At 40.6% G+C, this 22,711-nt stretch overlaps 4 long non-coding RNA genes across 4 annotated transcripts; all 4 read right to left on the bottom strand.

The window, feature by feature from the left end:
- Positions 1 to 1,096: 1,096 nt before the first annotated feature.
- On the bottom strand, positions 1,097 to 10,462 carry LOC124037345. The gene is made up of 3 exons (XR_006839166.1): positions 10,373 to 10,462; positions 10,180 to 10,257; positions 1,097 to 1,420 (listed from the first exon to the last, which is right to left on the bottom strand). It is a non-coding gene; the product is annotated as an uncharacterized LOC124037345 (long non-coding RNA).
- Positions 10,459 to 13,349, bottom strand: LOC124037344. The gene is made up of 3 exons (XR_006839165.1): positions 13,269 to 13,349; positions 12,808 to 12,862; positions 10,459 to 10,560 (listed from the first exon to the last, which is right to left on the bottom strand). It is a non-coding gene; the product is annotated as an uncharacterized LOC124037344 (long non-coding RNA).
- LOC124037346 lies at positions 13,348 to 16,604 on the bottom strand. Its single transcript, XR_006839167.1, has 3 exons — positions 16,560 to 16,604; positions 16,405 to 16,437; positions 13,348 to 13,414 (listed from the first exon to the last, which is right to left on the bottom strand). It is a non-coding gene; the product is annotated as an uncharacterized LOC124037346 (long non-coding RNA).
- A 3,061-nt stretch (positions 16,605 to 19,665) lies between these two features.
- Positions 19,666 to 22,239, bottom strand: LOC124037411. The gene is made up of 4 exons (XR_006839175.1): positions 22,171 to 22,239; positions 22,028 to 22,081; positions 21,760 to 21,813; positions 19,666 to 19,708 (listed from the first exon to the last, which is right to left on the bottom strand). It is a non-coding gene; the product is annotated as an uncharacterized LOC124037411 (long non-coding RNA).
- Between the last annotated feature and the right edge of the window lie 472 nt (positions 22,240 to 22,711).

Here is a 22,711-nt window from a genome sequence, read left to right as displayed (position 1 = left end):
GTATTTGTCTGGTGGTTATTAAGGACAGGTGAATTGTCTGGTGGTTATTAAGGACAGGTGATTTGTCTGGTGGTTATTAAGGACAGGGTATTTGTCTGGTGGTTATTAAGGACAGGTGATTTGTCTGGTGGTTATTAAGGACAGGGTTTTGTCTGGTGGTTATTAAGGACAGGTAGTTTGTCTGGTGGTTATTAAGGACAGGTAGTTTGTCTGGTGGTTATTAAGGACAGATGATGCTCTGGTGGTTATTAAGGACAGGTGATGGTCTGGTGGTTATTAAGGACAGGTACATTGTCTGGTGGTTATTAAGGACAGGGTATTTGTCTGGTGGTTATTAAGGACAGGTGAATTGTCTGGTGGTTATTAAGGACAGGTGATTTGTCTGGTGGTTATTAAGGACAGGGTTTTGTCTGGTGGTTATTAAGGACAGGTGATGCTCTGGTGGTTATTAAGGACAGGTGATGGTCTGGTGGTTATTAGGACAGGTACATTGTCTGGTGGTTATTAAGGACAGGAGGATTGTCTGGTGGTTATTAAGGACAGGTGATGCTCTGGTGGTTATTAAGGGACAGGTGATGGTCTGGTGGTTATTAAGGACAGGTGAATTGTCTGGTGGTTATTAAGGACAGGTGATGCTCTGGTGGTTATTAAGGACATCTAGGTTTACAGGGACGGTGGAATAAAAACAAATATCGTCTTCAAAACATTAATATCTTAAAATAGAGCACCCATTTCTGAAAACAACAAAAGAAAAAAGAAAATCTGTCATGTAAAAACTGTTACACGTCCAAACAGGTTCAGGATTATTATTGTTTTGCAACAAAATACTTAGTTTTGTTTCGCATTTGTGGAAGTGGAAGACTCCTTCATATCCGATAGAGATCTGGCTAGCACAGAACACTCTCACAAAACACTGCAGATACGTTAGAATGGACTCAACAGCAACAGCCTTCAGAGTAGAGAGGCTGTGAGGATGTTGTGTGCTCCCAGGGTTGGGGTGGGAGAACTGTCCATCTGCCATCTTAGTCTCTGTCTCTGTCTCTACCCCTCTCTGGGTGTTGGGCAGTGGAAGCTGGTGAAGGGGGATAGGGTCATAGTGATGGCTCTAATGGAATAAATGGAACAGAATCCAAGGTGTTTGAAACTTTTCCATTCATTCCATTATAGCCATTAGATCCAGTCCTCAGATTTAAAGTGACACCAGCCTCCACTGGGTGGTGGCTCTAGTTTCTAGTTCCCTCCGGGCCCTTGATGCTGGTGTCAATGTCCCCCGGTCTGAGGTTGCAGGACGATGGGTCGCAGTAGCCATTGGGGCCAGCATTACCAGGAGGCCCAGGTACACCAGCCTGGCCAGGAACACCTGGAGGTCCTCTCTCGCCGTCACGTCCCTCCTGGCCGTAACCAGGCTTTCCGGGCTCACCTGTAGAGTTAGAGTTCGAGAAGAGTTAGCTAAACCATCTTACACCAAAGTAGAACATACAGAACCTCAAAGACTCAAGACTAGAACCTCAAGGACTCAAAAGTAGAACATTCTAGAGACTCTAAGTCCAAAGGCGAGATCAATAAGGCTTCTGCTTGTGGCAAACATGTTACCAGAGTAACAATTACAGTTGAATGACTTGAATGAACATTCCAAAATGTTATGGTGAAACATTACAAACAGCTACTTTTTAAAAAGGATTACTGCAACTTTTTAGCCACAATATTCAAACTGAAATGACTTAGCTATTCCTACTAAATATTGTGTAAAGTCTACATGGCCACTTGATTATTTTTATAAAGCAGTTTAGACCTAAAACAGACACTTGTGTTCTCAGACCTTTTGCTAATGATAACGAACGGTTGCAGCCAAACACAAAACCAAATGGAATACAGTATGTTAGCAAACTCTTTCCTTGTTCAACTCACCTCAAGACTAGAATATCTACACCTCCAAGACTAGAACATTTAGAAACTCCAAGACCAAGACTAGAACATTTAGAAACTCCAAGACCAAGACTAGAACATTTAGAAACTCCAAGACCAAGAATAGAACATTTAGAAACTCCAAGACCAAGAATAGAACATTTAGAAACTTCAAGACCAAGACTAGAACATCTAATTCCGCCAATACCAAGACTAGAACATCTAATACCGCCAAGACCAAGATTAGAACATTTAGAAACTCCAAGACCAAGACTAGAACATTTAGAAACTCCAAGACCAAGACTAGAACATTTAGAAACTCCAAGACCAAGACTAGAACATTTAGAAACTCCAAGACCAAGAATAGAACATCTAATACCGCCAAGACCAAGACTAGAACATCTAATACCGCCAAGACCAAGAATAAAACATTCTAGAAAATGTGAACATTTTACATTTTAGTCATTCAGCAAACACTCTTATCCAGAGTGACTTACAATTAGTGCATTAAGATAGCTAGGTGAGACAACAACACATCACAATCATATCAAGTACATTTGCCAAGTCAGTGCTATTAAGAAAATACTACCTCCAAGACCAAGACTAGCATATCTACAACCTCCAAGACCAAGACTAGAATATCTACAACCTCCAAGACCAAGACTAGAATATCTACAACCTCCAAGACCAAGACTAGAATATCTACAACCTCCAAGACCAAGACTAGAATATCTACAACCTCCAAGACCAAGACTAGAATATCTACAACCTCCAAGACCAAGACTAGAATATCTACAACCAAGACCAAGACTAGAATATCTACAACCTCCAAGACCAAGACTAGAATATCTACAACCTCCAAGACCAAGACTAGAATATCTACAACCTCCAAGACCAAGACTAGAATATCTACAACCAAGACCAAGACTAGAATATCTACAACCAAGACCAAGACTATAATATCTACAACCAAGACCAAGACTAGAATATCTACAACCAAGACCAAGACTATAATATCTCCAAGACCAAGACTAGAATATCTACAACCTCCAAGACCAAGACTAGACCAAGACTAGAATATCTACAACCTCCAAGACCAAGACTAGAATATCTACAACCTCCAAGACCAAGACTAGAATATCTACAACCTCCAAGACCAAGACTAGAATATCTACAACCTCCAAGACCAAGACTAGAATATCTACAACCTCCAAGACCAAGACTAGAATATCTACAACTTCCAAGACCAAGACTAGAATATCTACAACCTCCAAGACCAAGACTAGAATATCTACAACCAAGAGCAAGACTAGAATATCTACAACCTCCAAGACCAAGACTAGAATATCTACAAACTCCAAGACCAAGACTAGAATATCTACAACCTCCAAGACCAAGACTAGACTATCTACAACCTCCAAGACTAGAATATCTACAACCAAGACCAAGACTAGAATATCTACAACCTCCAAGACCAAGACTAGAATATCTACAACCTCCAAGACCAAGACTAGAATATCTACAACCTCCAAGACCAAGACTAGAATATCTACAACCTCCAAGACCAAGACTAGAATATCTACAACCTCCAAGACTAGAATATCTACAACCAAGACCAAGACTAGAATATCTACAACCTCCAAGACCAAGACTAGACTATCTACAACCTCCAAGACCAAGACTAGAATATCTACAACCTCCAAGACCAAGACTAGACTATCACAACCTCCAAGACTAGAATATCTACAACCTCCAAGACCAAGACTAGAATATCTACAACCTCCAAGACCAAGACTAGAATATCTACCTCCAAGACCAGACCTCCAAGACCAAGACTAGAATATCTACAACCTCCAAGACCAAGACTAGAATATCTACAACCAAGAGCAAGACTAGAATATCTACAACCTCCAAGACCAAGACTAGAATATCTACAACCTCCAAGACTAGAATATCTACAACCAAGACCAAGACTAGAATATCTACAACCAAGACCAAGACTAGAATATCTACAACCAAGACCAAGACTAGAATATCTACAACCTCCAAGACCAAGACTAGAATATCTACAACCTCCAAGACCAAGACTAGAATATCTACAACCTCCAAGACCAAGACTAGAATATCTACAACCTCCAAGACCAAGACTAGAATATCTACAACCTCCAAGACCAAGACTAGAATATCTACAACCTCCAAGACCAAGACTAGAATATCTACAACCAAGAGCAAGACTAGAATATCTACAACCAAGACCAAGACTAGAATATCTACAACCAAGACCAAGACTAGAATATCTACAACCTCCAAGACCAAGACTAGAATATCTACAACCAAGACCAAGACTAGAATATCTACAACCAAGACCAAGACTAGAATATCTACAACCTCCAAGACCAAGACTAGAATATCTACAACCTCCAAGACCAAGACTAGAATATCTACAACCTCCAAGACCAAGACTAGAATATCTACAACCTCCAAGACCAAGACTAGAATATCTACAACCTCCAAGACTAGAATATCTACAACCAAGACCAAGACTAGAATATCTACAACCTCCAAGACCAAGACTAGACTATCTACAACCTCCAAGACCAAGACTAGAATATCTACAACCTCCAAGACCAAGACTAGAATATCTACAACCTCCAAGACTAGAATATCTACAACCTCCAAGACCAAGACTAGAATATCTACAACCTCTAAGACCAAGACTAGAATATCTACAACCTCCAAGACCAAGACTAGAATATCTACAACCTCCAAGACCAAGACTAGAATATCTACAACCAAGAGCAAGACTAGAATATCTACAACCTCCAAGACCAAGACTAGAATATCTACAACCTCCAAGACCAAGACTAGAATATCTACAACCTCCAAGACCAAGACTAGAATATCTACAACCTCCAAGACCAAGACTAGAATATCTACAACCTCCAAGACCAAGACTAGAATATCTACAACCAAGACCAAGACTAGAATATCTACAACCTCCAAGACCAAGACTAGAATATCTACAACCTCCAAGACCAAGACTAGAACATCTACAACCTCCAAGACCAAGACTAGAATATCTACAAACTCCAAGACCAAGACTAGAATATCTACAACCAAGACCAAGACTAGAATATCTACAACCTCCAAGACCAAGACTAGAATATCTACAACCTCCAAGACCAAGACTAGAATATCTACAACCAAGACCAAGACTAGAATATCTACAACCTCCAAGACCAAGACTAGAATATCTACAACCAAGAGCAAGACTAGAATATCTACAACCTCCAAGACCAAGAATAGAATATCTACAACCTCCAAGACCAAGACTAGAATATCTACAACCTCCAAGACCAAGACTAGAATATCTACAACCTCCAAGACCAAGACTAGAATATCTACAACCTCCAAGACTAGAATATCTACAACCTCCAAGACCAAGACTAGAATATCTACAACCTCCAAGACCAAGACTAGAATATCTACAACCTCCAAGACCAAGACTAGAATATCTACCACCTCCAAGACTAGAATATCTACAACCTCCAAGACCAAGACTAGAATATCTACAACCAAGACCAAGACTAGAATATCTACAACCTCCAAGACCAAGACTAGAATATCTACAACCAAGACCAAGACTAGAATATCTACCACCTCCAAGACCAAGACTAGAATATCTACAACCTCCAAGACCAAGACTAGAATATCTACAACCTCCAAGACCAAGACTAGAATATCTACAACCTCCAAGACCAAGACTAGAATATCTACAACCTCCAAGACCAAGACTAGAATATCTACAACCTCCAAGACCAAGACTAGAATATCTACAACCTCCAAGACCAAGACTAGAATATCTACAACCTCCAAGACCAAGACTAGAATATCTACAACCTCCAAGACCAAGACTAGAATATCTACAACCTCCAAGACCAAGACTAGAATATCTACAACCTCCAAGACCAAGACTAGAATATCTACAACCAAGACCAAGACTAGAATATCTACAACCTCCAAGACCAAGACTAGAATATCTACAACCTCCAAGACCAAGACTAGAATATCTACAACCTCCAAGACCAAGACTAGAATATCTACAACCAAGACCAAGACTAGAATATCTACAACCTCCAAGACCAAGACTAGAATATCTACAACCAAGAGCAAGACTAGAATATCTACAACCTCCAAGACCAAGACTAGAATATCTACAACCAAGACCAAGACTAGAATATCTACAACCTCCAAGACCAAGACTAGAATATCTACAACCAAGAGCAAGACTAGAATATCTACAACCAAGAGCAAGACTAGAATATCTACAACCAAGAGCAAGACTAGAATATCTACAACCAAGACCAAGACTAGAATATCTACAACCTCCAAGACCAAGACTAGAATATCTACAACCTCCAAGACCAAGACTAGAATATCTACAACCTCCAAGACCAAGACTAGAATATCTACAACCTCCAAGACCAAGACTAGAATATCTACAACCTCCAAGACTAGAATATCTACAACCAAGACCAAGACTAGAATATCTACAACCTCCAAGACCAAGACTAGACTATCTACAACCTCCAAGACCAAGACTAGAATATCTACAACCTCCAAGACCAAGACTAGACTATCTACAACCTCCAAGACTAGAATATCTACAACCTCCAAGACCAAGACTAGAATATCTACAACCTCTAAGACCAAGACTAGAATATCTACAACCTCCAAGACCAAGACTAGAATATCTACAACCTCCAAGACCAAGACTAGAATATCTACAACCAAGAGCAAGACTAGAATATCTACAACCTCCAAGACCAAGACTAGAATATCTACAACCTCCAAGACCAAGACTAGAATATCTACAACCTCCAAGACCAAGACTAGAATATCTACAACCTCCAAGACCAAGACTAGAATATCTACAACCTCCAAGACCAAGACTAGAATATCTACAACCAAGACCAAGACTAGAATATCTACAACCTCCAAGACCAAGACTAGAATATCTACAACCTCCAAGACCAAGACTAGAACATCTACAACCTCCAAGACCAAGACTAGAATATCTACAACCTCCAAGACCAAGACTAGAATATCTACAACCAAGACCAAGACTAGAATATCTACAACCTCCAAGACCAAGACTAGAATATCTACAACCTCCAAGACCAAGACTAGAATATCTACAACCAAGACCAAGACTAGAATATCTACAACCTCCAAGACCAAGACTAGAATATCTACAACCAAGAGCAAGACTAGAATATCTACAACCTCCAAGACCAAGAATAGAATATCTACAACCTCCAAGACCAAGACTACAATATCTACAACCTCCAAGACCAAGACTAGAATATCTACAACCTCCAAGACCAAGACTAGAATATCTACAACCTCCAAGACTAGAATATCTACAACCTCCAAGACCAAGACTAGAATATCTACAACCTCCAAGACCAAGACTAGAATATCTACAACCTCCAAGACCAAGACTAGAATATCTACCACCTCCAAGACTAGAATATCTACAACCTCCAAGACCAAGACTAGAATATCTACAACCAAGACCAAGACTAGAATATCTACAACCTCCAAGACCAAGACTAGAATATCTACAACCAAGACCAAGACTAGAATATCTACCACCTCCAAGACCAAGACTAGAATATCTACAACCTCCAAGACCAAGACTAGAATATCTACAACCTCCAAGACCAAGACTAGAATATCTACAACCTCCAAGACCAAGACTAGAATATCTACAACCTCCAAGACCAAGACTAGAATATCTACAACCTCCAAGACCAAGACTAGAATATCTACAACCTCCAAGACCAAGACTAGAATATCTACAACCTCCAAGACCAAGACTAGAATATCTACAACCTCCAAGACCAAGACTAGAATATCTACAACCAAGACCAAGACTAGAATATCTACAATCTCCAAGACCAAGACTAGAATATCTACAACCAAGAGCAAGACTAGAATATCTACAACCTCCAAGACCAAGACTAGAATATCTACAACCAAGACCAAGACTAGAATATCTACAACCTCCAAGACCAAGACTAGAATATCTACAACCAAGAGCAAGACTAGAATATCTACAACCAAGAGCAAGACTAGAATATCTACAACCAAGAGCAAGACTAGAATATCTACAACCAAGACCAAGACTAGAATATCTACCACCTCCAAGACCAAGACTAGACTATCTACAACCTCCAAGACCAAGACTAGAATATCTACAACCAAGACCAAGACTAGAATATCTACAACCTCCAAGACCAAGACTAGAATATCTACAACCTCCAAGACCAAGACTAGAATATCTACAACCTCCAAGACCAAGACTAGAATATCTACAACCTCCAAGACCAAGACTAGAATATCTACAACCTCCAAGACCAAGACTAGACTATCTACAACCTCCAAGACCAAGACTAGAATATCTACAACCACCAAGACTAGAATATCTACAACCTCCAAGACTAGAATATCTACAACCAAGAGCAAGACTAGAATATCTACAACCTCCAAGACCAAGACTAGAATATCTACAACCTCCAAGACCAAGACTAGAATATCTACAACCTCCAAGACCAAGACTAGAATATCTACAACCTCCAAGACCAAGACTAGAATATCTACAACCTCCAAGACTAGAATACTAGAATATCTACAACCAAGAGCAAGACTAGAATATCTACAACCTCCAAGACCAAGACTAGAATATCTACAACCTCCAAGACCAAGACTAGAATATCTACAACCTCCAAGACCAAGACTAGACTATCTACAACCTCCAAGACCAAGACTAGAATATCTACAACCTCCAAGACTAGAATATCTACAACCTCCAAGACTAGAATATCTACAACCAAGAGCAAGACTAGAATATCTACAACCTCCAAGACCAAGACTAGAATATCTACAACCTCCAAGACCAAGACTAGACTATCTACAACCTCCAAGACCAAGACTAGAATATCTACAACCTCCAAGACTAGAATATCTACAACCTCCAAGACTAGAATATCTACAACCAAGAGCAAGACTAGAATATCTACAACCTCCAAGACCAAGACTAGAATATCTACAACCTCCAAGACCAAGACTAGACTATCTACAACCTCCAAGACCAAGACTAGAATATCTACAACCTCCAAGACTAGAATATCTACAACCTCCAAGACTAGAATATCTACAACCAAGAGCAAGACTAGAATATCTACAACCTCCAAGACTAGAATATCTACAACCTCCAAGACTAGAATATCTACAACCAAGAGCAAGACTAGAATATCTACAACCTCCAAGACTAGAATATCTACAAAGACTATAATATCTACAACCAAGACCAAGACTAGAATATCTACAACCTCCAAGACTAGAATATCTACAACCTCCAAGACTAGAATATCTACAACCAAGACCAAGACTAGAATATCTACAACCAAGACCAAGACTAGAATATCTACAACCTCCAAGACCAAGACTAGAACATCTACAACCAAGACCAAGACTAGAATATCTACAACCAAGACCAAGACTAGAATATCTACAACCAAGACCAAGACTAGAATATCTACAACCTCCAAGACCAAGACTAGAATATCTACAACCTCCAAGACCAAGACTAGAATATCTACAACCTCCAAGACCAAGACTAGAATATCTACAACCTCCAAGACCAAGACTAGAATATCTACAACCAAGACCAAGACTAGAATATCTACAACCTCCAAGACCAAGACTAGAATATCTACAACCAAGACCAAGACTAGAATATCTACCACCTCCAAGACCAAGACTAGAATATCTACAACCAAGACCAAGACTAGAATATCTACAACCTCCAAGACCAAGACTAGAATATCTACAACCTCCAAGACCAAGACTAGAATATCTACAACCTCCAAGACCAAGACTAGCATATCTACAACCTCCAAGACCAAGACTAGAATATCTACAACCAAGACCAAGACTAGGATATCTACAACCAAGACCAAGACTAGCATATCTACAACCTCCAAGACCAAGACTAGAATATCTACAACCAAGACCAAGACTAGGATATCTACAACCAAGACCAAGACTAGCATATCTACAACCTCCAAGACCAAGACTAGAATATCTACAACCAAGACCAAGACTAGGATATCTACAACCAAGACCAAGACTAGGATTAGAACATAAAGAAAAAGTAAGCTACTGATGGTTCACTTCTCCATGGGGATCAAGGTCGATGTCACTCACCTGGTAGACCGGGAGGTCCTGGCTGGCCCTTGGCCCCTCGCACCGTGGGACCTCGGTCTCCTCTGTCGCCCAATTCACCTGCACCACACAGCATGTTAATTACAAGGGTTATTCTAAAACTCCTTTGGGTACATGAGCTGAATTTTGCTTTCAAATGTTCAAATAACAGTAACATTAAAAATCCTCTCCCCACCTTTGGGTCCTTTGAGTCCTAGGAGTCCTGGAGGTCCTTTGAGGCCAGGCAGTCCTCTTGCTCCAGCCTGCCCAGGGAAGCCACTGTCCCTGGGGGTCCGGCAGGACCAGGAGGCCCTGGCTTACCAGGCAGGCCCGCTGCTCCAGACTCCGGCCTCCTTAGACTGGCAGCCAACTGGGCTAGTTGCTCTGTTGGAGCAAGAGGAATGGGAATGATGAGCAAACAATTAATCAATCAAATGTATTAAAGGCCCAGTGCAGTCCAAAATGTGATTTCCTTTGTTTTATATATATTTCCACACTTTAATATTGGAATAATACTGTGAAATTGTGAAAATTAGGATAATTCCCTTTTAGTGTAGGGGCTGTTTGAAAAGACCGCCTAAGATTTCTGCCTCTTTTGGTGGGATGGCGTTTTGGCCTGCCTGGTGACATTACCAGGTGATAAATCAGTTAATAGACCAATAAGAAAGAGAATTCCAAACCTCTCTGCCAATAACAGCTAGTTTTCAGTTTCCCCTCCCCACTTAGACCACTCCCAGACAGTGTTAGCAAAATTCTTGCTTGAGAAATGTCTCTTTGCTAAATTTATTGTTGACCGTTTCAATTTAAAACAATCACAATAAGGTACTCAATTGTTTTCACAGAAATGATTTGTTATTGAGATGAAAATGGAACTTTAATGAAGGCCTTTTTATAAATGTTATAAAAATTGTAGTCCTCCTTATTCTTACACATTCAAGTCTGCCTCGGTAAATTGAGCAGAGTGAAAATACTTATCGGAAAACATCCAACTCTACGGGATTGGTGTCCCTTAACCAGGACAGTTGTTGCTCAATATGTGATAATGTGACTAGAAAACATTGTATACAACAGCCAACTATCCGGGACAAAGACATGTCTTATAAGGGCAGAAAGCTTAAATTATTGTTAACTAACTGCAGTGTCCAATTTACAGTAGCTATTACACACAAAACATACCATGCTACTGTTTGAAGATAGCGCACAACAACAAAACACTTTTATCACGGCTGGTGATTTGATACATTCACCTCTGAAGGTATAAATCATGTACATACATTCAGTAATCTTGCTCTGATTTGTCATCCTGAGGGTCCCAGAGATAAAATGTAGTGTCATTTTTTAAATATTTAAATGTAGGAACTGGGATCTATAGTTTGACCCCACTAATGTCTCTGGCTCCACAACCACCCCGCTTGGCCCTCGAGATCCATCATGATCTAGATCCATCATGTATAACATTCCTGGGAGTGTTAAGCTTTAATATTTTATTACCATAGAATGTTTGTATGTTCTCTATAGTTATGTACTTGAAAATGTATAAATTGACCAATTCGGCACATTTGGGCAAACTCCTGGCAGACTTGATGCAAAATATTGTGTAGTGAGGTAATTGTTCTCTGGATCAGTCTGACACTTTGCAAACACACTGCTGCCATCTTGTGGACAGAATCTAAATTACACCTAGGATCCTACCTTAATGTATGGCCTTTCACTTGCATTTCAAAGATGATGGAACACAAAAATAAATAGAAAATGCACGTTGTTTTTATTATATTATCTTTTACCAGATCTAATTGTTTTATATTCTCCTACATTAATTTCACATTTCCACACACTTCAAAGTGTTAATTTTCAAATGTTATCAAGAATATGCATATCCTTGCTTCAGGTCCTGAGCTACAGGCAGTTAGATTTGGGTCATTTGAGGTGAAAATTTAAAAAAAGGGTACGATCCTTAAGAAACTGAAAAATATATATGTGTATTTATGGTGCCAAGAGTTCAACATAAAACTCCTAAGGCTTTTGGCTTGGTATTTTACACTCCAAATTCCAGTCTTTGTTTTTCTGCTTTTAGCAAAAGTGCAGGTCCTCTGGAGGTGAAATACATTTTTCAGCACATTGGGTATAAAAAAGTAATGAGTTTAGGAGGAGAGTAGTGGTAGTGGGAGGAGGGGGTGGGATACTGTAAGAGGGCCCAGGGAGAGAGACAAAAAAACAGGCTGCCACTTCAGCATTTCTGGGGTTCAGGAGTCTGTTATCCATCAAACTAACAAAGGTTGAAGCGTATTTATGATGGGTTTTTCTGCTTCCCTCTCTTCAAACTGTCAAGTCAGATATGCTATATCCCCCAAACTCAACTCTGGACCTCGAAGCCAGTTCTACTGCATTTCTTCATTGTTCCCCTCTAATCCGGGACTGATTTAGACCTGGGACACTGGCTGTGTACAATTCATTATTGGGTAGGACAGAAAAGCAGCAGGCTCCGGACCTCATAGGGTCAGAGTTGAATACCCCTGGTCTATAGTATAAACAATGAGGTTGGGGATATTACAGAGTGTTTATACTTAAAGGTAGAGTGGGATACATTGATTTTAAAGAAACTGAAGGAATGACAGTGTGCAATATTCTTACCTTGCATAACTCTCATGCAGACTTGTCTGATGTGTTGATCGCTTGGTTCTTTACCCTGAAGGATAACATAACAAAAGGTTTATGATGAGAAAACAGCTTTAATAAACATAGATTTAGCTTCTGAAATGCATTATGTAAGCCCTAGTTGTGTTATGCTGGATACACTGGAAAACTGTTGTCCATGGCCTAAGGTCCAGGAGGAAAGGCCTAGCAGTAAGTTAGTACATTTGTAAGTAAGTAAGAATGTAAATAAGTTAGCATGTATGTAGGTTAGTAACTAAGTATGTAAGTAGGTATGTACGTACATAAGTAAGTAAGTAAGTACTATGTAAGTGAGTTTGTAGGTATATAAGTAAGCACGTAAGTTAATTAGTAAGTAAGTATGTAAGTTAGTAAGTTTGTAAGTAAGTTCAGGTATATAGTCTTCAAAGTTTTGGGTGGAGGTGGTTTGGGGTACCTACCGCCGGTCCCTGTGACCCCCTGATTCCTGGTGCGCCCCTGTTGCCCTGCATGCCACGTGGTCCAGAAGTACCAGCTGGGCCTCGATGCCAGGCTGCCCTCTGCTACCCTCTGGCCCTCTGTTACCAGGCTCTCCTGGGTTTCCAACCTGGAGACAGAGAGGGGATAACTGGATCAGAACAACATTACATGGGTGGTATTGAGCTCAATGAAGACTTCTGAGTTCCGGGGTGCTGGGGAGCCAGCCATGGAATAAACTAACATCTGTTTTTATCTGGAACAAGAAAAACCCGGAAGATTGTATTGCGGAGATGTCGTCTCGTTTTGGATGACAGAAACCCCTGATGTTACAGGCATGAAATGGATGACCTTGGAGATCTCGTCCTGTGGCCCGACCTCCTTAGCTGTCTTACTCTGCTCAAAACTTGCATTAGCTGAGCCTGTTTCCAAATACACTTCAGGCTTCATTCATTAGCTGAGCCTGTTTCCAAATACACTTCAGGCTTCATTCATTAGCTGAGCCTGTTTCCAAATACACTTCAGGCTTCATTCATTAACTGAGCCTGTTACCAAATACACTTCAGGCTTCATTCATTAGCTGAGCCTGTTTCCAAATACACTTCAGGCTTCATTCATTAGCTGAGCCTGTTTCCAAATACACTTCAGGCTTCATTCATTAGCTGAGCCTGTTTCCAAATACACTTCAGGCTTCATTCATTAGCTGAGCCTGTTTCAAATACACTTCAGGCATCATTCATTAGCTGAGCCTGTTTCCAAATACACTTCAAGCTACATTCATTAGCTGGGCCTGTTTCCAAATACACTTCAGGCATCATTCATTAGCTGAGCCTGTTTCCAAATACACTTCAAGCTACATTCATTAGCTGAGCCTGTTTCCAAATACACTCCAGCTTCATTCATTAGCTGAGCCTGTTTCAAATACACTTCAGGCTTCATTCATTAGCTGAGCCTGTTTCCAAATACACTTCAGGCTTCATTCATTAGCTGAGCCTGTTTCCAAATACACTTCAGGCTTCATTCATTAGCTGAGCCTGTTTCCAAATACACTTCAAGCTACATTCATTAGCTGAGCCTGTTTCCAAATACACTTCAGGCATCATTCATTAGCTGAGCCTGTTTCCAAATACACTTCAGGCTTCATTCATTAGCTGAGCCTGTTTCCAAATACACTTCAGGCTTCATTCATTAGCTGAGCCTGTTTCCAAATACACTTCAGGCTTCATTCATTAACTGAGCCTGTTACCAAATACACTTCAGGCTTCATTCATTAGCTGAGCCTGTTTCCAAATACACTTCAGGCTTCATTCATTAGCTGAGCCTGTTTCCAAATACACTTCAGGCTTCATTCATTAGCTGAGCCTGTTTCCAAATACACTTCAGGCTTCATTCATTAGCTGAGCCTGTTTCCAAATACACTTCAGGCATCATTCATTAGCTGAGCCTGTTTCCAAATACACTTCAAGCTACATTCATTAGCTGAGCCTGTTTCAAATACACTTCAGGCATCATTCATTAGCTGAGCCTGTTTCCAAATACACTTCAAGCTACATTCATTAGCTGAGCCTGTTACCAAATACACTTCAGGCTTCATTCATTAGCTGAGCCTGTTTCCAAATACACTTCAGGCTTCATTCATTAGCTGAGCCTGTTTCCAAATACACTTCAGGCTTCATTCATTAGCTGAGCCTGTTTCCAAATACACTTCAGGCTTCATTCATTAGCTGGGCCTGTTTCCAAATACACTTCAGGCTTCATTCATTAGCTGAGCCTGTTTCCAAATACACTTCAGGCTTCATTCATTAGCTGAGCCTGTTACCAAATACACTTCAGGCTTCATTCATTAGCTGGGCCTGTTTCCAAATACACTTCAGGCTCCATTCATTAGCTGAGCCTGTTACCAAATCATTCAGGCTTCATTGATTAGCTGGGCCTGTTTCCAAATACACTTCAGGCTCCATTCATTAGCTGGGCCTGTTTCCAAATACACTTCAGGCATCATTCATTAGCTGAGCCTGTTTCCAAATACACTTCAGGCTTCATTCATTAGCTGGGCCTGTTTCCAAATACACTTCAGGCTTCATTCATTAGCTGAGCCTGTTTCCAAATACACTTCAGGCTTCATTCATTAGCTGAGCCTGTTACCAAATACACTTCAGGCTTCATTCATTAGCTGGGCCTGTTTTCACTTCAGGCTCCATTCATTAGCTGAGCCTGTTACCAAATACACTTCAGGCTTCATTGATTAGCTGGGCCTGTTTCCAAATACACTTCAGGCTCCATTCATTAGCTGGGCCTGTTTCCAAATACACTTCAGGCTTCATTCATTAGCTGAGCCTGTTACCAAATACACTTCAGGCTTCATTCATTAGCTGGGCCTGTTTCCAAATACACTTCAGGCTCCATTCATTAGCTGAGCCTGTTTCCAAATACACTTCAGGCTTCATTCATTAGCTGGGCCTGTTTCCAAATACACTTCAGGCTTCATTCATTAGCTGAGCCTGTTTCCAAATACACTTCAGGCTTCATTCATTAGCTGAGCCTGTTTCCAAATACACTTCAGGCTTCATTCATTAGCTGAGCCTGTTTCCAAATACACTTCAGGCTTCATTCATTAGCTGAGCCTGTTACTAAATACACTTCAGGCTTCATTCATTAGCTGGGCCTGTTACCAAATACAATTCAGGCTTCATTCATTAGCTGAGCCTGTTTCCAAATACACTTCAGGCTTCATTCATTAGCTGGGCCTGTTACCAAATACACTTCAGGCTTCATTCATTAGCTGAGCCTGTTACCAAATACACTTCAGGCTTCATTCATTAGCTGAGCCTGTTACCAAATACACTTCAGGCTTCATTCATTAGCTGAGCCTGTTTCCAAATACACTTCAGGCTCTGATTTATCTCTACAGAAACTGCACATGGAGCTCGAACGAAATAGAATTCAAATAATTTAAACAACATCAGTCAATTAGTTTTTTTTAAACGTTGAAAACCCCCCCTAAATGTTGGTTAACCACTTAGCACTACTACTAACACTCTATGGGTGCAGATAAACTGTCTCAATGTTATATTCCTGGTTGGAGACATGGAACTGTTTCTAGAAGAGTACAGAACTCACCACTCCTTTGGGTCCAGCTTCTCCTTGGTCACCCTATTATACAAATGAGAGAAACACAGAGGATTAGTTCAGGTGGAGTTAAAACGGGTTGTTTAAAAGGCTCCAATGTGAGGTTGGGTTGGATGCAATGAATCCTTGCTGGAGTGATAACTTACAACATCTCCTTTGTCTCCAGAGGTTCCCTCAGAACCTTGTCCCCCTACACACACACACACACACACCAATATAAATTATTTTGGGGTAAAATCACTCTTCTGGATATAACAAATGCCAAGGGTAAGTTACACAAACACACACACACACACACACACACACACACACACACACACACACACACACACACACACACACACACACACACACACACACACACACACACACACACACACACACACACACACACACACACACACACACACACACACACACACACACACACACACACACATATATACATTCATGCTACTCACACATCTCAACAGCTGCTACCAGATTCTTATTATGATTGCTAAATACAGCACAATTTAACCACTTGCCCACCAAAACATGTGTAAATATTGGACTATAAATTGTTATTCTACTATGTTGGACTATAAATTGTTATTCTACTATGTTGGACTATACATTGTTATTCTACTATGTTGGACTATACATTGTTATTCTACTATGTTGGACTATACATTGTTAGTCCACTATGTTGGACTATACATTGTTATTCTACTATGTTGGACTATAAATTGTTATTACATTGTTACTACTATGTTGGACTATAAATTGTTATTCTACTATGTTGGACTATACATTGTTATTCTACTATGTTGGACTATACATTGTTATTCTACTATGTTGGACTATAAATTGTTATTCTACTATGTTGGACTATACATTGTTATTCTACTATGTTGGACTATACATTGTTATTCTACTATGTTGGACTATAAATTGTTATTCTACTATGTTGGACTATACATTGTTATTCTACTATGTTGGACTATACATTGTTATTCTACTATGTTGGACTATACATTGTTATTCTACTATGTTGGACTATACATTGTTATTCTACTATGTTGGACTATACATTGTTATTCATTGTTATTCTACTATGTTGGACTATATTCTATTGTTATTCTACTATGTTGGACTATACATTGTTATTCTACTATGTTGGACTATACATTGTTATTCTACTATGTTGGACTATACATTGTTATTCTACTATGTTGGACTATACATTGTTATTCTACACTATATTGCTGGACTATACATTGTTATTCTACTATGTTGGACTATACATTGTTATTCTACTATGTTGGACTATACATTGTTATTCTACTATGTTGGACTATACATTATTCCACTATGTTGGACTATACATTTATGTTATTCATTGTTACTATGTTGGACTATACATTGTTATTCTACTATGTTGGACTATACATTGTTATTCTACTATGTTGGACTACACATTGTTATTCTACTATGTTGGACTACACATTGTTATTCTACTATGTTGGACATTGTTATTCTACATGTTGACTTATTCTACTATGTTGGACTATACATTGTTATTCTACTATGTTGGACTACACATTGTTATTCTACTATGTTGGACTATACATTGTTATTCTACTATGTTGGACTATACATTGTTATTCTACTATGTTGGACTATACATTGTTATTCTACTATGTTGGACTATACATTGTTATTCTACTATGTTGGACTATACATTGTTATTCTACTATGTTGGACTATACATTGTTATTCTACTATGTTGGACTATGTTGGACTATACATTGTTATTCTACTATGTTGGACTATACATTGTTGGACTTACATTGTTATTCTACTATGTTGGACTATAAATCTACTAAACCATTTGTTTTATGTTGTTTTCTGATCTTTTCTTATTTCTTATTGTTGTTGCGTTGTCCAGAAGGAACCTGCCAGTAAGCCTTTGGTCAGACAGTGTCTACCATGTGTATCCTGAACATACGACTAGTAAAACCTGACACTGGAAAGGGCCCATCCACACTCTGCTGCTGGAGTATCACATTGACTTTAAGATGCAGCCAGATATTGTTGTGAGAGATAAACAGACATTTTTAAGATGGATTTCTTACCTGCTCCCCTTTAGGTCCTCCATCGCCAGCTTCTCCCTGAAGTGGAGGAGAAACCAGTTCACTATTGAAAATCTTTCAACTACAGTACAGTTAAACAATTATACTACTATGTAACGTTATACAGTAGATTTATACAGTTAGACAACAACACTAGTTATACTACTATGTAACGTTATACAGTAGATTTATACAGTTAGATAACAACACTAGTTATACTACTATGTAAAGTTATACAGTAGATTTATACAGTTAGACAACAACACTAGTTATACTACTATGTAAAGTTATACAGTAGATTTATAAAGTTAGACAACAACACTAGTTATACTACTATGTAAAGTCATACAGTAGATTTATACAGTTAGACAACAACACTAGTTATACTACTATGTAACGTTATACAGTAGATTTATACAGTTAGATAACAACACTAGTTATACTACTATGTAAAGTTATACAGTAGATTTATACAGTTAGACAACAACACTAGTTATACTACTATGTAAAGTTATACAGTAGATTTATACAGTTAGACAACAACACTAGTTATACTACTATGTAAAGTTATACAGTAGATTTATACAGTTAGACAACAACACTAGTTATACTACTATGTAAAGTTATACAGTAGATTTATACAGTTAGACAACAACACTAGTTATACTACTATGTAAAGTTATACAGTAGATTTATACAGTTAGACAACAACACTAGTTATACTACTATGTAAAGTTATACAGTAGATTTATACAGTTAGATAACAACACTAGTTATACTACTATGTAACGTTATACAGTAGATTTACACAGTTAGACAACAACACTAGTTATACTACTATGTAAAGTTATACAGTAGATGTATACAGTTAGACAACAACACTAGTTATACTACTATGTAAAGTTATACAGTAGATTTATACAGTATAATATCAGTAGTTTAGTTTTATAATATCAGTAGTATGTTTAGTTGTATATATCAGTAGTATGTTTAGTTGTATAATATCAGTAGTATGTTTAGTTGTATAATATCAGTGATTGTTTCCCCACCAGACGGCAGGTCTCTACAGAGGGATAGATACCAGTCAGAATAGAACGTCCTCTTATCTTACCCTCTCTCCCTTCCTCCGGGGAGGCCTGGGGTCCGGGAACACCAGGAAGACCAAGATCTCCTTTAGGTCCCTACAAAACAAAGGAAGAGCGTCAACAAGGAGGTCAGAGTCAACACCACACTACTGTATGTCCTTAGAGCAAGGTGCTTGCGGTGCAAGGATTGTGGGTTAGATTCCTGGGACAGACCATATGTAACATGTATGTACGCATGACTGTAGGATTACAAGCCTCTGCTGAATGGAATACTGTATGTAAATATCTAAACCTACAGAACACGACAGCAGAAAGTAGTGGAAACCTCAGATAAGACAGCAGAGTATGGAGAAACTAACCACAAGATCTTCAGTCATTAGGGCAACATACACTGGTGAATTAACTGTTCATGAGACGGCTATATCAGGGTCGTGACTCAAAACATGCACAGAAGAAAGGGAATTTCTAAAAACCTGGCTGCAATTTTTATTTTGTATGCTTATGTGTGTGTGTGTGTGTGTCTCTTTGTTTCTCTGTGCTGGGCACACCTTTGATTGCTGACCGTGTGTGTGAGGAATGCCAAAGCAACAGAAGGCTCTTTCAGCCAGCTGGCCCTGGCCCTCATTCTCTCCTTACTGTGAAAATAGCCTCTGTGTGAGATCCTGAGATTCCGTTCAGAACTATTCTCTAGGGAATTTCTGTGTAACCACAGCCAGGTCCCCACTCTCTGTAACCACAGACAGGTCCCCACTCTCTGTAACCACAGACAGGTCCCCACTCTCTGTAACCACAGACAGGTCCCCACTCTCTGTAACCACAGCCAGGTCCCCACTCTCTGTAACCACAGCCAGGTCCACTCTCTGTAACCACAGCCAGGTCCACTCTCTGTAACCACAGCCAGGTCAACACTCTCTGTAACCACAGCCAGGTCCCCACTCTGTAACCACAGCCAGGTCCACTCTCTGTAACCACAGCCAGGTCCACTCTGCTAACCACAGCCAGGTCCCCTCTCTCTGTAACCACAGCCAGGTCCACTCTCTGTAACCACAGCCAGGTCCACTCTCTGTAACCACAGCCAGGTCCACTCTCTGTAACCACAGCCAGGTCTCCACTCTCTGTAACCACACAGCCAGGTCCCTCTCTGTAACCACAGCCAGGTCCACTCTCTGTAATCACAGCCAGGTCCACTCTCTGTAACCACAGCCAGGTCCACTCTCTGTAACCACAGCCAGGTCCACTCTCTGTAACCACAGCCAGGTCCACTCTCTGTAACCACAGCCAGGTCCACTCTCTGTAACCACAGCCAGGTCCACTCTCTGTAACCACAGCCAGGTCCACCCTCTGTAACCACAGCCAGGTCCACTCTCTGTAACCACAGCCAGGTCTCCACTCTCTGTAACCACAGCCAGGTCTCCACTCTCTGTAACCACAGCCAGGTCCACTCTCTGTAACCACAGCCAGGTCCCCACTCTCTGTAACCACAGCCAGGTCCCCACTCTCCCTCTCCCTCTCTCTCCCTCTCTCTCTCTTCTCTCTCTCTCCCTCTCTCCCTCTCTCCCTCTCCCTCTCTCTCTCTCCCTCTCTCTCTCTTCTCTCTCTCTCCCTCTCTTCTCTCTCTCTCTCTCCCTCTCCCTCTCCCTCTCTCTCTCCCTCCCTCTCTCCCTCTCTCTCTCTCTCTCTCTCTCTCTCTCTCTCTCTCTCTCTCTCTCTCTCTCTCTCTCTCTCTCCTCTCTCCCTCCCCTCCCTCCTCTCCCTCTCTCTCCCTCTCTCTCCCTCTCTCTCTCCCTCTCTCTCCCTCTCTCTCTCTCTCTCTCTCTCTCTCTCTCTCTCTCTCTCTCTCTCTCTCTCTCTCTCTCCTCTCTCTCTCTCTCCTCTCACCTCTCTCTCTCTCTCACTCTCTCTCTCTCTCTCTCTCTCTCTCTCTCTCTCTCTCTCTCTCTCTCTCTCTCTCTCTCTCTCTCTCTCTCTCTCCCTCTCTCTCCCTCTCTCTCATCACATCTCATCTCATCTCATCTTGGTGTTCCAGCCTAACTTTGTCATCATTGAGTCGTTGTTACAAAGTATGTTTCCTTTCGTTAATCCTTATATTATACCTGACACGAAGACACACAGCATCACACAGCAACCAGACAACAACAATAACTCACCCTGGCCCCTGGTTTGCCCGGTGGGCCGGCTGGTCCTTGTACTCCGATGTCTCCCTAGAGAGGTGTCAAAGGGAATTACAAGAGAGAAGAAGAGGTTTGTTTTATTACACATTAATGCACGATAAAGGACATTAAAATGGCAAAACTGGTTGCATTGACATCACCGACATCATTATAACCCAATTACTACCAGTTGTAATCTGGTTGTGATGGCGTCATAAAAACAGCTTTGCCTGCTGGGAAATATAATAAATGACAGGATACTCACCGGTCCACCAATGGGTCCAACGGGTCCTAGACCTCCTGCTTTGCCTTGCTCTCCCTACACAGAGACATCACAGTGAACAGGTCGTTACTGGATGGACAACTTGAAATGCATTTTAAATCAACTTGGATTTGAATTGGACTTACTGTTTTACCAGCAGATCCTATTGTTCCAAGAAGACCTGCCTCTCCAGAGCTACCCTGAAGTAGAGCAACAGAAACAGAGTTTAGTGTCATAATCTCTCGAGGACTGATGCACGTACCATAGGATGGTATCGTAGTGTCTGTCAACAGACTGGGATGCCACAACTAACAAGGAACTGTGTCCAATGTGCAGATTTTTCATCACTGATTTGGGACATTTGGCCCAGACTTGTCCAACACTTACAGAGAGCAGGGGTGGAGCTACAGGTCAGTGTCAGGACAGTCAGGTCAGGGTCAGGACAGTCAGGTCAGGGTCAGGACAGTCAGGACAGTCAGGTCAGTGTCAGGACAGTCAGGTCAGTGTCAGGACAGTCAGGTCAGTGTCAGGACAGTCAGGTCAGTGTCAGGACAGTCAGGTCAGGTCAGATTCAGGACAGTCAGGTCAGTGTCAGGACAGTCAGGTCAGATTCAGGACAGTCAGGTCAGTGTCAGGACAGTCAGGTCAGATTCAGGACAGTGAGGTCAGTGTCAGTGTCAGGACAGT

The sequence above is a fragment of the Oncorhynchus gorbuscha genome, linkage group LG06 (assembly GCF_021184085.1).
Source record: "Oncorhynchus gorbuscha isolate QuinsamMale2020 ecotype Even-year linkage group LG06, OgorEven_v1.0, whole genome shotgun sequence".
In the NCBI taxonomy this organism is placed as follows: Eukaryota; Metazoa; Chordata; class Actinopteri; order Salmoniformes; family Salmonidae; genus Oncorhynchus; species Oncorhynchus gorbuscha.
The sequence above is the reverse complement of the archived record's forward strand: the minus strand, read 5'-3'. Positions and strand labels throughout refer to the sequence as shown.